Genomic DNA, 14,188 nt, shown 5'->3' with positions numbered 1-14,188 from the left:
TACTGCCCAGACCCCAGTGCCAGTGCTCCCTCCCAAAACGCGTATGTTTGACTTGGTAATCCCAAATTGTTGAGAACTTTAGCCCTTATAAGTCCCCAGTATATGGTACCAGAGGTAGCCAGGGAATAGGTGATAAAGGGGCCCTCAAGGATTCAGCACAGTTTTGCAAACTACTGACAGCAAACCTGCCATTGCAGACAGCAGGAGCAGTGCAAACTATTCGAAGTTGCCCTCACCATGTGAAGCACAGTCAAAAACACTATCTTTAATATATGTCAGGCACCTCTAAGGTAGGCCTCCTCAGCCCAGGAGACAGGGTGCAGCATATTAAAGGTGAGGACATATAAGTGCAAGCCTATATGTCCCTATAGTGGTGTTCCTCTTTAGAAACCATTATAAGTGTCAGCATTCCATAGGATAACATGGGCTACCACCATGGCATTCTCGATGTTGGCAGGCCCATTATGGTACCGCTGAAAAATGTCAAGCTTGGTATCACCCCTGACATGAATCCTGTGCTGTAGGTGATGTGGCATGCACCCAGGTGGCTACCTCAGAGGTTACCAACTGGTTGCCCCAGCTTCTCTGTGTTCTGGCTGGCCAGCCAGCGTTTCCCATGCCTGCTGCTACCTAGACAAGATTCTGACCTCTTGCCAGGCTGGGTGATCACTCCCAGGAGTCAGGAACAAAGGTTTGGACAGGAGGCAGATCACACTTCCCTCCTCCCAAGCAGGCTAGTGAAGTGGCACATCAAGGCGGTGAGCTTCAAAAGCTGCACTGCCTTTAATATGCATCAGGGCTTACTCCCAGTAGAGGAAACTGACCGCTTCCTGTCCCCGGCAAGTTTGCACCACAGTAGGCTGGAAATTATCTTTGCAGGGAGGTATACACCCCCAGAAGGCTAGCCACACCTCCAGGGTGAGCAGACTGGTCTGTACACCACGATTTTATTTCTGACATCTATATGAATGACAGAATGGAGGGCTATTTGGTAGAAAAGGTGTCCTACACCCCCAGATGTGGTCACCCTAGGAGTGGATTAGCAGTAGGGACAAGCTGCCAATTAGCTACTAGCAGCCACGCCCCTATGTTCCCTAAATCTAGGATTTAAGGGACTTCTCTGACACCAGAATCTCAAATCGGAACAACTTGTATCAAGGAAGGAGCAAGAGGAGACTTGAGTCACTGACCACAGGATTTTGCTCACAGAACCAACTCAAAAGAGGGATATTGTGTCCCTGTGGCATCAGACTTGGAACTGAGTGAACGAGCCTCGTCCTTGGCTAAAACTCGGCACTCCCTGTCAGAGAGACCCCAGTGGAAGCCAGAAGCGCCCTTAAACTCCCATGGACAAGTGACACTAGTCCTCTGCAAACATCAGGTAAAAATTCTCACTTGAGCCAAAGAATCGCTGATCATTGGGCCCTTTTGTGGGATCACCCAAAATCAATTGATCCAGTGCATTGTGGGAGTTGTAGTCTTGCCTGACACTATGTTTCAGGCTGCTACCTCACTTCTGGGACCCAGTGAAGTGCTCGGACCTTTTCACTATGACTACTGCTGCCAAGGCTTGTTGATTGCCAATCCTGCAACTAACCCCCTTACTCGACGCTGCATCTACCTGGAACACCGTGCAACCTTCATCCGAAGTCAGCACATGTGTACTGGTTGTCTTTTTGCAATCTGTTTCTTGTAGCACCGTGTAAGCGGTAAAACCAGCATCCCCGCTGCACCTGTCCAGCCCCAGGAACAGCCAGGAGAAATCTGCACCCGGACGGCACGGGCTAGGAAAAATGGATCTGACTGTCATGGCCTGGTCCAAGAGCCCACATGACCTAACTCGACCTGCAAGTGACCGATTGTCAAGAGTGGTGTTTTCCATTGACAGCACTGTTATATTGTCTATGTATTATTTTGCAGTGATATTAATACTGTTTCTAAAATCCATAGCTCTGGTTATATGTATGCTATTCTGTTTGTGTTGACGTCAAAATTAAGATAAAAATACATTTTATTTTCATATTGTGCATCTACAATAAACAGGGTTTCCTCTTCCTTTTGTTACACCATTCTAGTGGTAGCTTGCACATACATTTCACTGCTGTTTTTTAATGTGCTCTCCTCATAGGTTCACATACCCGGTAAATTGTATGGAAATCTTGAGAAATTCCACTTAACACATAGCAAACACATAATCAATATTGTAGGCCACAAACCTTGGCAATGTATTCATCACTTAAAAGCAGTTAATGGTATAAGCCATTAAGGGGCCTTTTTACTGATGTTTCATGCAGCACAGGGCTACAAGCAAAGCTGCTGCGGTGCATTGGATGAAACAGAGAGCAGAAGTGTGGGGTATGTATCCACTAAGACATGTTAATGTTAATTGCGATTTGTAGAGCGCGTTTTACCTGCAGGTCTCTAAGCGCTGAGAGAGAGTAGCCACAGTCCCCACGAGTGAATGTTAACCCCTGATTGGTCTGCGTTATGCCCAGGTCTCAGTGAAGAGGATGGCACACTTCTGCTGCCTCCTAGCGCAGGCGGATTGTGTGCTGCCTAGCGCCAGCTCAGTCACCCTTGTGCCATACTGCAAGGGTGTCTGTGTTATAGGCAGGATTGTTATGGTGCAGGAAGGAACAACTTCCTGCTCAAAAACAATCCAAAGAGGAAGTAACAAGGAGAACATTCTGGGAGGAATACTGATTTGATGCAATCCCAGGTTTACAAACCTTTATAAAACTGGAATTGCGTCAGTTCCATGGGTGGATGCACGGGAACGCCAGCTTGAAATGAAACAGCAAGCTGCTGCCTTGCATTACAAGTCTTTGCAAAGTCACACAAGGTAGAGCACGGTAGCACAAATAGCCCCATGTGTAGATCTTACTGTAGCCTTTAGTGACACAAGGACAACGCAAGGGCTTAGTAAATCTGGGCCTAGGCGCATAACTACAAAGATCAGAGATCTCAACTATTTTGGAGTGTATTTAAAGTGGTACAGTAAGTTTAATAATTTCCTTTTTTATTTTTTTTTATTGCAGGAAAGAAAAAACAACATCACATTGCATACAAATTTCAGAGGCAAAAATATCCAAACATAAATTTAACGGTTAAATAAATACAGAGGATAACAGTGTACATCCAAAAGTAAATCATTTTGGTTTCGTTGCTGCCGATACATATAGATCAGATAAAAGTACCCCAAATGTTTTGCCTCGCTTTCAATGTCTTAGTACCCCTTAGCTTGGCCAATGAAAGTTCCATCGTATGTATTTCATTAATAAGATTCCACTACTCCATAATATTGGTTGGTTCCTTAGAGATCCAAGTCCGTGCAATAACCAACCTAGCACAAGCAATAGCAATAGAAATCAAGTCTTTATACTTATTATTAGTATCTTGTATATCCAGCAGTACTAAATGTGCCGAAAGTGTTGGAAATATAATTTGTCTACTGTTTAAAGCCGCGGTTAATCCTTTCCAAAATGCTGTAAGTTCCGGACATTGACAGAGCATATGTTCTATACCGGCGGCTTCTAGATTGCATTTGGGACATTTAGTTCTCTCGCTGGGACCATTTCCCGGGGTCCAGCTAGCAATTCTTTGAGGTGTATAATATATTTGAGTCACCGTTCTATATAATTGAAGCCTTAAGCTTGAGGATTGGACCACTAGGTTTATTTGTCTGAGCGAGCTTGCAATCTGGCTAGTATTGATGTACACACCTAGTCGGTTAGTCCATTTTTCCGCCATGTTTTCACAGTCTCCTTGCTTGAGGCTACTTAAGTAGGCATATCTCTTACTAATAAGTGATTTAGTGTGTTTCGAGTAAAGATATTTTAAGGTATCTGAGTTTTCTATTTTCTTAATTTTCATTTTATTAACCAAATAATCTTTCATCTGAATGTATTTAAAATACATAGTGTCTCTTATTTTGTAGATTAAGTTTAATGCATTAAAGCTCAAAAAACCATCCGAGCCATATAAATCACCTAAAGTACTTATACCATGTTCCAGCCACAAGGCTGCCGCGCCATCTGAAAAGAAGCCCGGTAGCCCTGTATTCCCCCAAATCTGTAGCTCCGATTAAAGAAAGGTATCTTGCAAAAAATCATTCTGGGAGGAATACTGATTTGATGCAATCCCAGGTTTACAAACCTTTATAAAACTGGAATTGCATCGGATCCATGGGTGGATGCACGGGAACGCCAGCTTGAAATGAAACAGCAAGCTGCTGCCTTGCATTACAAGTCTTTGCAAAGTCACACAAGGTAGAGCACGGTAGCACAAATAGCCCCTTGTGTAGATCTTACTGTAGCCTTTAGGGACACAAGGACAACGCAAGGGCTTAGTAAATCTGGGCCTAGGCGCATAACTACAAAGATCAGAGATCTCAACTATTTTGGAGTGTATTGAAAGTGGTACAGTAAGTTTAATAATTTCCAAAGGAAGGAGAATTATAAACAGGGACTGATAACAGGAGATGTTAGAACTAATTAGTGAGGTAATGGTTTACACTAGTAACAGGGAAGAGTGCAGCCTTGTTTCCAGACATACCAACAAGTGTAATCAATGCTGAGTCGATGACCCTGTCAGCAGCATCTCGAGACCAGACCAGGAAATGGCTTCTTTATGAAAAGCGCTCTCAGCCTTCTGCCAAAAAACATGTCTGGTTGCTGAGACACTAGGCCAGAACAGGTTAAACGCTCCAGTGTGTACATGTTTGCAAGGGTCTTGATATGACATTAGTACTGGGCGATTAGCATAAAATGCTGTATTCAGACTGATTAGTATAATGGAAATGTCACTATGAAATGTATTACATGACCTGGAATTGCAAAGAACTAATGCGAAATCATCCGGTTAAGTGATTTGACCAACAATCTGCAATGCATATGGAATGAACTATTCCTCTTTCTTCTCCTAGAGACCGTTTAGCCAGCAACACTTATGCTCCTTTTCTTTAAACTGAGCTGATCCTCCTTCTGGATGATTAAAAAAATTGCTACGTTGGTCCCTGAAAAGCTTACAAGATAAGGCACCATGGGCCAGATGGATCAATATTTGGAGTCTTTGCGAATCACAAGTAGGAAATCGCTATTCCTAAATTATAAAACGTATAGAGTTTCGTTTAGGGATTCCTAGTGGGTCACAAATTGACCTACCTCATGAATATTAATGAGGTAGGTTGCAATCTGCGACTCGTCCGGATTCACTAAAATCACAGGGATGGTGGCCTGCTGGGCTCAGCAGAACACCATGTCTGTTATTGCTTTTAAATAAAGCTATAATTTTTTTAATGCTCCCATTTTCCTTAAAGGGAAACGGATGTGCTTAAAAAATAAAAATAAAAAGTTTTCTTTCCATTTTTTAAGAGTAGGCAGTGGTCAGTTGGACCACTGCCTGCTCTTAGGAAACGTGTTTACGAACACAAAGGGGAAGAGGTCAGTTTGTGTATTGGTTCCCACCTAGCTTTTATATCAGATATTCTGACAATTCTATGCAATATGCCCCCCCATGACTGTATATCACTGCCCCAAAATTGTTAAAAAATGTCTTCAGTATATAATTCAGTCTTTATTAACCCACACTGATTGACTGGTTCTCTGACAGAATATTGATGTAAAAAAATATTGATGGAAAAATATAGAATGCAAAAATATCCACTCCCTACACGTAAACAGGTAAGTACAAAAATATTGAAAAAGATATTGATATAAAAAATATAGTTGTACAAAATATCGAGTTTTTATATATATATATATATATATATATATATATATATAAAACAATACTAAATATGTTAAATTATAAAATATTATAAAAAATTAATTAGAATAATATAAATTTTAACAAATATATAAAATAAACTTCATGAAAAAAGTTAAACACATACATAATAATTAATATATCTATATTTACTTTAAAACAATAAACTATTAATTTTAATGTATCTTATAATTTAAAAATTTGCAAAAATGTACAACGAAAATAATATATATCTATATTTATATCTATCTATCAATATATATATATATATATGTATATATATATAAACGCTACACTCCTCGTACCTTTTCGTACAAAACCAAGCACTCACGGGGAATGAGTCAAGTTCCTGCTTATTTTCTGACTCAAAACACCAGACGCGCTTCAGCAGTCGCCTTTCTTGATGGACCATTGGACCATTGGTTTTCTAAGAAAAGGTACGAGGTGTGTAGCGTTCATATATGTGGGTGCACCTTCCGCAACAAGCACCTGTTCGCAAGTGAGCAGAGCTGGTGCATTTGGAAGCGGACATATATATATATATATATACATATATTTATATATATATAAAAAAGTCTTTTAAGAAAAAGTTTTAAAAAAAGATCTAGCAATGTACTGCTTCTTTGCACATGAAAAAATATTTGCACATGATGTTTTGCACAATGCACATGACACTTTATTATTCAAATTCCCCTTGATCCATCCCATAGTTATCTGCTAACCCCCCTCGCTCTTTCCTCCCTTATTCCCTTCCCTCACGGCCCCAAACACCCCCCCCCCGCTCCCCGCCTGTCCTGGGTCTCCTTTCTCTGTATCGCATTTCCTGACCTTGCCTCTTCCCCCTTTTCCGCTAGGATTTCCATTCATTCCATCTTTATGACTATTGAAGGTTATACACTGTACATTCTGATATATATAAACCCTTATGTTTCCGTTTTTATGAATTTTAGAACATGATTTTAACCAGGTTGTGAGAATGTGAATTTTATTACCTTTCTTGTCTTAGGATATTTTACCATTATGTTTCTCTGCCTTAAAGAGTTACACAATTAAAACTTATTTTCAATTTAAAAAACTAATAGTATTTAACAGCTAATTATAAAGTAAGTAAAATTAATTACTCCCCACACTGTACCCCTATGAAAGTAAAACCCACACTCACAAAAATATAAGCAAATACCCTAATTAGATATCAATTAATTAATTAAAATTAATGATCAACTAATTATTAATTAACTGAACATAAATTACTTCCGACCCTTTACCCATATAAACCCTACAACCCACACCTAAAATTAATGACCCAATTTCCATATTTAATTTTCAATTACTTAATTAATATAAATTATCAACTAATTATTAATTAATTAAGCATAAATTACTTCCCACCCATTATTCCTATGAACCCCACGACTCACAAACTAAAATTAATTACACATTTTCCATAATTAATTTTCAATCAATTAAATTAATATAAATTAACAACTACATATTAATTAATCAAAAATTACACAATTACCATAATTGATTTCCAATTCATTAATTAACATTAATTAACGATTAATTAATTACAAATAAATTGCTTCCCTCCCTTTACCCCTATCACCCCCACAATCTGCACCTAATTGTTTTACACAATTACCATATTGAATTACCAATTAATTAATTGTTTTTAATAAAAAAACAATGAATAATTAATTACAAAACAATTACTTCCCACAATTAACACTATAAAATCTCAATTAAATAAATGTTAATAAACAAAAAATAATCATTCATTTATTATAATTAAATTACTTTCCACCCTATTCCCCTATGAACCCAAAACCCGCTATGGAACTAAAAAACACAAACTATACTTAAAATAAAATAGATAACTACTAAAAATTTAACACATATTAAAAAACATAATCAATACTTATACAACAAAACATACATCACATACATTTAAAATATAAACTAAAATACATAACACTAAATAAAAAATTGATATTTTAAACAACTATATTTTTGCAAACAATATTAATGACTTCTATATGTTTTTTTAACAATGTTTCTTATCTTAAATTCGATATTCTTGACCACAATATTCACGCTGTCAATATTTCTGTGTCACTATATTTCCAACTCGATATTTGTGTAAGTCGACATTTCAAACTCGATATTCTGTCTGAATATCAGTTTCTACACCTCTGCTTTACACCATATTCTAAAGCCTTCTTCGGGGCATGTGAACACATTTTTCATTCAGTGCAGATTAATAAATTGACAGTCACAGGTGCTAACTTGTTGAGATGAGAATATCGCATGGGGAGAGTTTGGGTACTTCTTAAAGATCCCATACAAGAGGATTTCCATCTTCCTCTGTGTGGCAAAAAGGAGTGCACCAAGCTGTTACAGGCTGTGCATTATCCAAAGACAGCAAAGCAAATGCAGCTTTAGAGTGCAATCAAATGTGACCTGCATTGCAATATAAATACTGGGCTGCATTACATTGTGAGCGAGGGAGAACAGAAGCCCTCTGGGGGTGTGGTCACGAGTCACAACCGACAAACCACCCTGCTGTGGTCATGAGCCGTGTGCACGTATCATCGACGCAACACTTCACTGAGGAATAAGGAACAATGATATGAGATGACAAAAGATCACATTTAAAAGTGGCATTTTATTTGTTAAGTCTTAAGTACATCAGAAAATGCATTTATTAATTGATCAGCCTGAGCAATGAAATGTTTGAAAGTCTGACTTTAATCTGTCAGGGTTAAAACAAAACGCAAGTTCACATTCAGAATGCATTCAAAGAAACCATAGCGCCTACAAAGGTGCTTTTCTGAAGAGAATTACCCATGCAAGTTTTAACATTCCAAAGAGATCCAAGGTGCAAAAAGGACTGGGATCTTTTAAAAGGCACAATAGAAATTAGTTAGGGAAAGCAGAACACTCTATAAAGTCTAGTGCCTAGAAGCACCTCAACTATGGAGACTATCCCAGCAGGGCCTAATAGTTTAAGGGAACCTAAAAATGCAAGGAATTGGGTGTGAATGGAAAATACAGAGCAAGGACAGAGATATAAAAAGACAAGAGTATTATCTGGCTTAGGAAGTCCACCACCTGAGAGAGAGGATTTGAAGTCCCAAGTCAGACAATCGGCTAGCCGGAGAGCTTGCATGCAAAGGTTGCATCAGCAGAGCTCTGGCTTCAGATTTGACGTTTGGGCCTGATATACCCAAAATTGAGGAACTAGGGTTCTATGATGACGCTGACCTACGCCCTTTCAATGCAGGTGGTTTACACCGGAAGGAAATCTTTTCAGTACATTATGTTCTGTATATTTTTAGAACAGAACATCTTGTACCTTTGAAAGAGAACATTTTCAGGACATCTTGTACCTTAGAAAGAGAACATTTTCAGGACATCTTGTACCTTAGAAAGAGAACATTTTCAGGACATCTTGTACCTTTGAAAGAGAACATTTTCAGGACATCTTGTACCTTAGAAAGAGAACATTTTCGTCACTTATTTCTAAAAAAATGGTTACATGTTGTACATTAATAAAAAAGGACATTTTTCTGTCACGTACATTTCTACATATCTGAAAGTGTGAACTCCCATGATAGATGCTGTTTATTGCTAGAAATTGCTGCTTATACTTGTGCAAGCTATGTTTCAAAATATAACGTTAGCAAGGGTTTCAGGAAGCTGTACCAACGGGCACCCTGTGTGTGTGTGTGTGTGTTCGTCTTGAAGCTGGCAATGAAACTAACTAATCTTTGAAGGCCTAATTTTACCTTGTTCAGTTCAATGCACAGAAACGTGTGTTTTTAAGCCTTAAGCATAGTGGGCCCTGGGGCCTTTATTTACTAATGAGGAAAGCTAGTTATTTTGGCATGTTTTCAGATTTCTATCACGCAGGGCCATGTAGGGCCTTCAGGCTACCAGGGTCGATAAAAAGGCCCCTCTATCATCTCCCTCCTCATGTTCATTCAATGAACATTCTTTTAACTTATTATCTCTGCGACCCTTCATCCAGTTGCTGTATCCAGGGCATGTCATTAACATAACACTTAAAGCTACCTTGTTGTTGATCTATTTCGTTGGCTTTATCTTCTTTTGGCCTAATGAGTATTTTCGCATACTCTGCATCTTGCTCATTAAGCAGGCGTTCATATTGGGCTCTTACTCAGACAGTCTCTACCTGGGAGAAGTGGAGGAGCTATTTGTATTCCAAAGTGGGTGCTAGGTGCGCTGCTAACTCGCTCATCTCCATTCGTATTCCAGTCCCATCCCAATGAACACGACCTTTGTCCTCATACCCAGCTACCTGTAAATACCTATGCTAGTGTAGTTTTTCCCCACTATCTTGGTGCTAACTTTCTTTTCCTACAATGGCACTCATCTGCGGGATGCAACACAAAAAGAAACAGCAAAAAATAAAAACGTTTTAGAACTGCCACAAAGGTATCCAGTCAAAGTTCAACAAATCTGTGGCTCTCTACTATGGCATCTCCTCCAGCAATCCATTTCTTTTCTATCTTGTTCGAGTTGTTGATGGCATTGGTCAGTTGAGCCATGTTCTTCGTTGTTAGTAATGTACAGCTCACTCCTTATCCAAAGGCATACTCTCCTCTTGGTATTTCGAAGCCAGAGTCCTTCTGCCTTGGTGTGGAGCTTCACAATGATGCTGTGGGAAAAAGAGCTGGTCTCTGTTCAACCGGCAAACTCCTTTGGTGGGTCTTTGAACACTGTCCACCCTTAGAACTGAGCACACTGCTCCTGTCCGTGAAGCCAGATAACAGAGCCAGAGATGGGCATCGATGTTGGAGATATTTGCTGGTGGAACCATCATGGAGACTTGGTGCAATGTTCTCTTGAGCTCAGGCTGCTTCTTCGTTAGGGCTGTTGGAGATAGAGCCATTCTCTGCAGGCCCAGAAAAAGTCAATTCGGTCAGAGATGCCATATTTATTGTCTGAAAAAACTGCTGTTTTCAATTTGAGTGTCGCCCCACAGGTAACATGCCATTCTAGAAAACAGAGAAGAGGTGTCTTTTAGTTTGAAATCAGTTCATGCTTTTGGACATTTTTATTTTATACACCCTAAGTGGACAACCTGTCTATCTTATTTTATAATCCTAGTCTACCCTATGTTGCCCTAAGAGCGCTTCTTTATACCTTAACTGACCTCGGGCACTGAATTTTGCCATGGGCGTAACTTTTTGCGAATAACAACAGCGCCGTTCTAATCTGTTATGGGCAATTTAGGGTGTGGGGGACGGAGCAATGTTCGACTAACATAGAACCCGCTATCATAAACCCATTGATGCTGCAAAAAAAAACTACACTATGGGCCATATCATGAACAGTCATCTGAAATAGCCTTGTTGTCTTCACTTCCATTCTGCATGTGTCAGTGATGACCTCATGCATCAGTGAGGTGGAGGAGTTGTCCCTTCCTGTTCTATGTATAAACACTTTAGAGACAGTGGCCTCAATAATCTGACATTAGTTTGTGTATCCTGCAGGAGGTGTTCTATAGTCTGTGGTCGTATCTTCCTAGGTGAGAAAAGCTATCTGTTCTCCCTGCATGGGGAGTGTATGAGTCATGTAACAGTGCCTTAGTCTTCTGTCTACCTATTGTTGTCATCTGACTGTATCTCATACTCTGCAGAGAATCGTGAGCAGGATGCTGTCTAGCTGCTTGGGCACTATTTCTTATTATTGCATTATTACTTCCATCAGAGAGGGCGATGAGGACACATGTTGCAAACACAATTAATCTGGGGTGCTAACTGTGCTGGTAGAGGGGGTGTTGAACCTTTCTGCATGCTTGCAAGGGCTATTTACTCCATGTGCTAACAGATATATTGGAAGTGACTTTGTTGCTATTGGCAACTTCACAAATATGAGCAATACAAGTCTTCCTATTAACACAATGAGACAAACCCAATTCAATCTATCTAATTCCACTTCTGCCAGTATTGCAAAATATTATAATACAAAATACATAACTTTAGATAAGACACTTCTGTGCGGCAGGTGTTGTGGTTACGTCTGAATCCATAAACGACCAAGCTGTCACCGCCTTCTTCCTTTTGGACAGTCAAATGGAAACAAGTTATTCTTCTCTGATTTGTAGAGTTGACCCTGAAGTCTGTACCGTTATTTCTTTCCTCTTGGCAAAGGGGACAGCTGCTGGTTAGTAGTCTATTATTTCCAAAAAGTCTTTGGGCCAAGATCTGTGTTCCATTATTGACATGTCAAAGGCCAGAACTGATGTGGCCCCACTTCCTGGAAACCTGACTTTGAAAGAAACCTCGCAGTGCATGTTAGTGTATACAAACTTTTGTTGTTTTTAATATTTTTCATTATTTCAGAAGAGTTTTCACTTGTGTTAATGCATAAATAATAATTTTGTGAAACCTTGGAACATCCATTACTTTAAAAAAATACACTAAACACCTAAAACATGATACTGTCATAATTCCAGGGTATTTAAACTTTTAAAGCAGGTAAAAAATATGTACAACCATCTGAAGTCTGCAACTGTACTTCAACCGGCCTGGTAATAGTAGTGCTATTCACTGCTGTATTCTGTATGTTGGCTAGCTGGGGTATGGAGGGAACTCCAAATGAAGGAAAGAATCTGGGAATTATATTGCCTTTTTGTATAAGTTACTTTAAAGAAGAATCCATTATCTAAAAAAGGAACTTAAAAAAATGTTGGGCTATAGCTTGTCTCAACGTAAAACATATTTGAAAATCTCTGTCACAGTGACACCTGTTCATAACCTGCCCCAGGCTCATAAACCGAAATGCTAAAACATTTCACTAAACTACCTGAATCAGGAACGTACCATTTCTTTACAACATAGAAATAAACAAGCCTTGCCACGTCCAGTAGGCCTCAAATATTTTGTTAGCCTTTTGTCTTTGTCAATGCACAATCAGTATTTTAGTCCCTGGCTCATGTACCGCTTAAAAGCATTTTAGCACAGTCGCCGTACAGTATCAATACACAAGATTTCCTGCAATGTCGAAGAACCTAGAAATAAAATTATTAATATACCTACATATTACTTCTGTTATGCACATATATATATATTTTTATATATATACACATGTGTATATTTCTCATTTTGTGTGATCCTGCGATCATCGATGTTCCAACTGCAAAAAAATTCTCGTTGCAGACCACAGGAAATGTATTTCCTGCCTGGCTCAACGCCCAGAATCTGTGGCTGGTTACTTCCAACAGCAGAGAAAGCCTGTTAACTCTTTTGTCACCTTGTAACATCTAAAAACATGTGCTTTTTTAAATGTAGGCTATGCTGACCAGAATATTTAACATCACATTAAACACAGGCTCATGTTCTCTGTATGTCGTGCACGCTGAGTAAACGCCGTATATTCCATTCCATCATTTTATCCCCCTATTCTCTCACTATTTCTGTGCATAAGAAACTGTGGGAGATTCTTTTATTTTAATATTATCTGCTCCGACATCTACGTTGCTCTAAGGCTAGTGGCATCATTCAACTTGAACGCAAGCCAACATTTCACAAACCCTATTTTGTAATGGCGAGCATCAACTGTCAGTGCCCTGTTGTAACACCCTCCCCGATCTGTTGGACTGAATTCGGATACTGGTACGAATAAATTATTTTGTACTTAGTACCTGGGTGCTGCAGCATTTTTTTTTTCTTTTTGGGGCATCATTTTGTGTATAGGTGTCTATTGTTGCTGTTGCATGGGAACGTGCATTCACAGGAACTATTGTTGGACATGGGCCACCTTCATAGGGGCCATAGGGGCTTAGTCCTTGTTGTGCTGGACTCATAAGTTGCTGGCTTTGGTCTCGAAGCCTATTGCGGCACTGTCTTTGCATGTGACCTATTCTGTGGCAATAATAACAAGTGCGCTGTGTTGGCTGTGACTGGAGCCTCAGTTGTACCATTCCATTTACTCTTCCCTGTATACCTGATTTTCTGGAGGCATTCTTTCTGTTATTTATATAATAATTTTGTTGGTCATTTCTGCAGGCATGCTGTGCTGCTATGTATGGTACTGGGGGCTGTGGCTGTATGTACTGATCAGCTGGCTGTCGTTGGGCCTGAACGTATTGTGCATATTGTGGTGGCTGGGTCGCTACGAATAATATGGCAGGCTGTAATGGGGCCTGGATGTATTGCATGGTGAGCTGTTGTAGCAGCGCAGGCGATATATTGACTGCCGTCATTTGACTGACAGGTGCAGCTATCATGATAACTTATTAGTTTAGAATGACTATTTAAAAGTTCAATAGTAAACAGTCAGAAATCCCTAAATGCGGAAATTTTAACCGTGCACAAATTTACAACTTTAAAGCACATACAAATGCAATGAAAGGGTGAACTGTCATGGTCCTGTGGCACTAAACCAAGGCGGC

The 14,188-nt window shown here is 39.5% G+C and overlaps 1 long non-coding RNA gene across 1 annotated transcript; it reads right to left on the bottom strand.

Annotated features, from left to right (window-relative positions):
• Positions 1–8,411: 8,411 nt before the first annotated feature.
• Positions 8,412–13,893, bottom strand: LOC147661171 (uncharacterized). Its single transcript, XR_015306016.1, has 2 exons — positions 9,258–13,893; positions 8,412–9,189 (listed from the first exon to the last, which is right to left on the bottom strand). It is a non-coding gene; the product is annotated as an uncharacterized LOC147661171 (long non-coding RNA).
• Positions 13,894–14,188: the final 295 nt, after the last annotated feature.

This window comes from Lissotriton vulgaris, unplaced genomic scaffold (genome assembly GCF_964263255.1).
Source record: "Lissotriton vulgaris unplaced genomic scaffold, aLisVul1.2 SCAFFOLD_6969, whole genome shotgun sequence".
Lineage (NCBI taxonomy): Eukaryota > Metazoa > Chordata > Amphibia > Caudata > Salamandridae > Lissotriton > Lissotriton vulgaris.
This window is presented reverse-complemented; position numbering and strand designations above follow the sequence as displayed.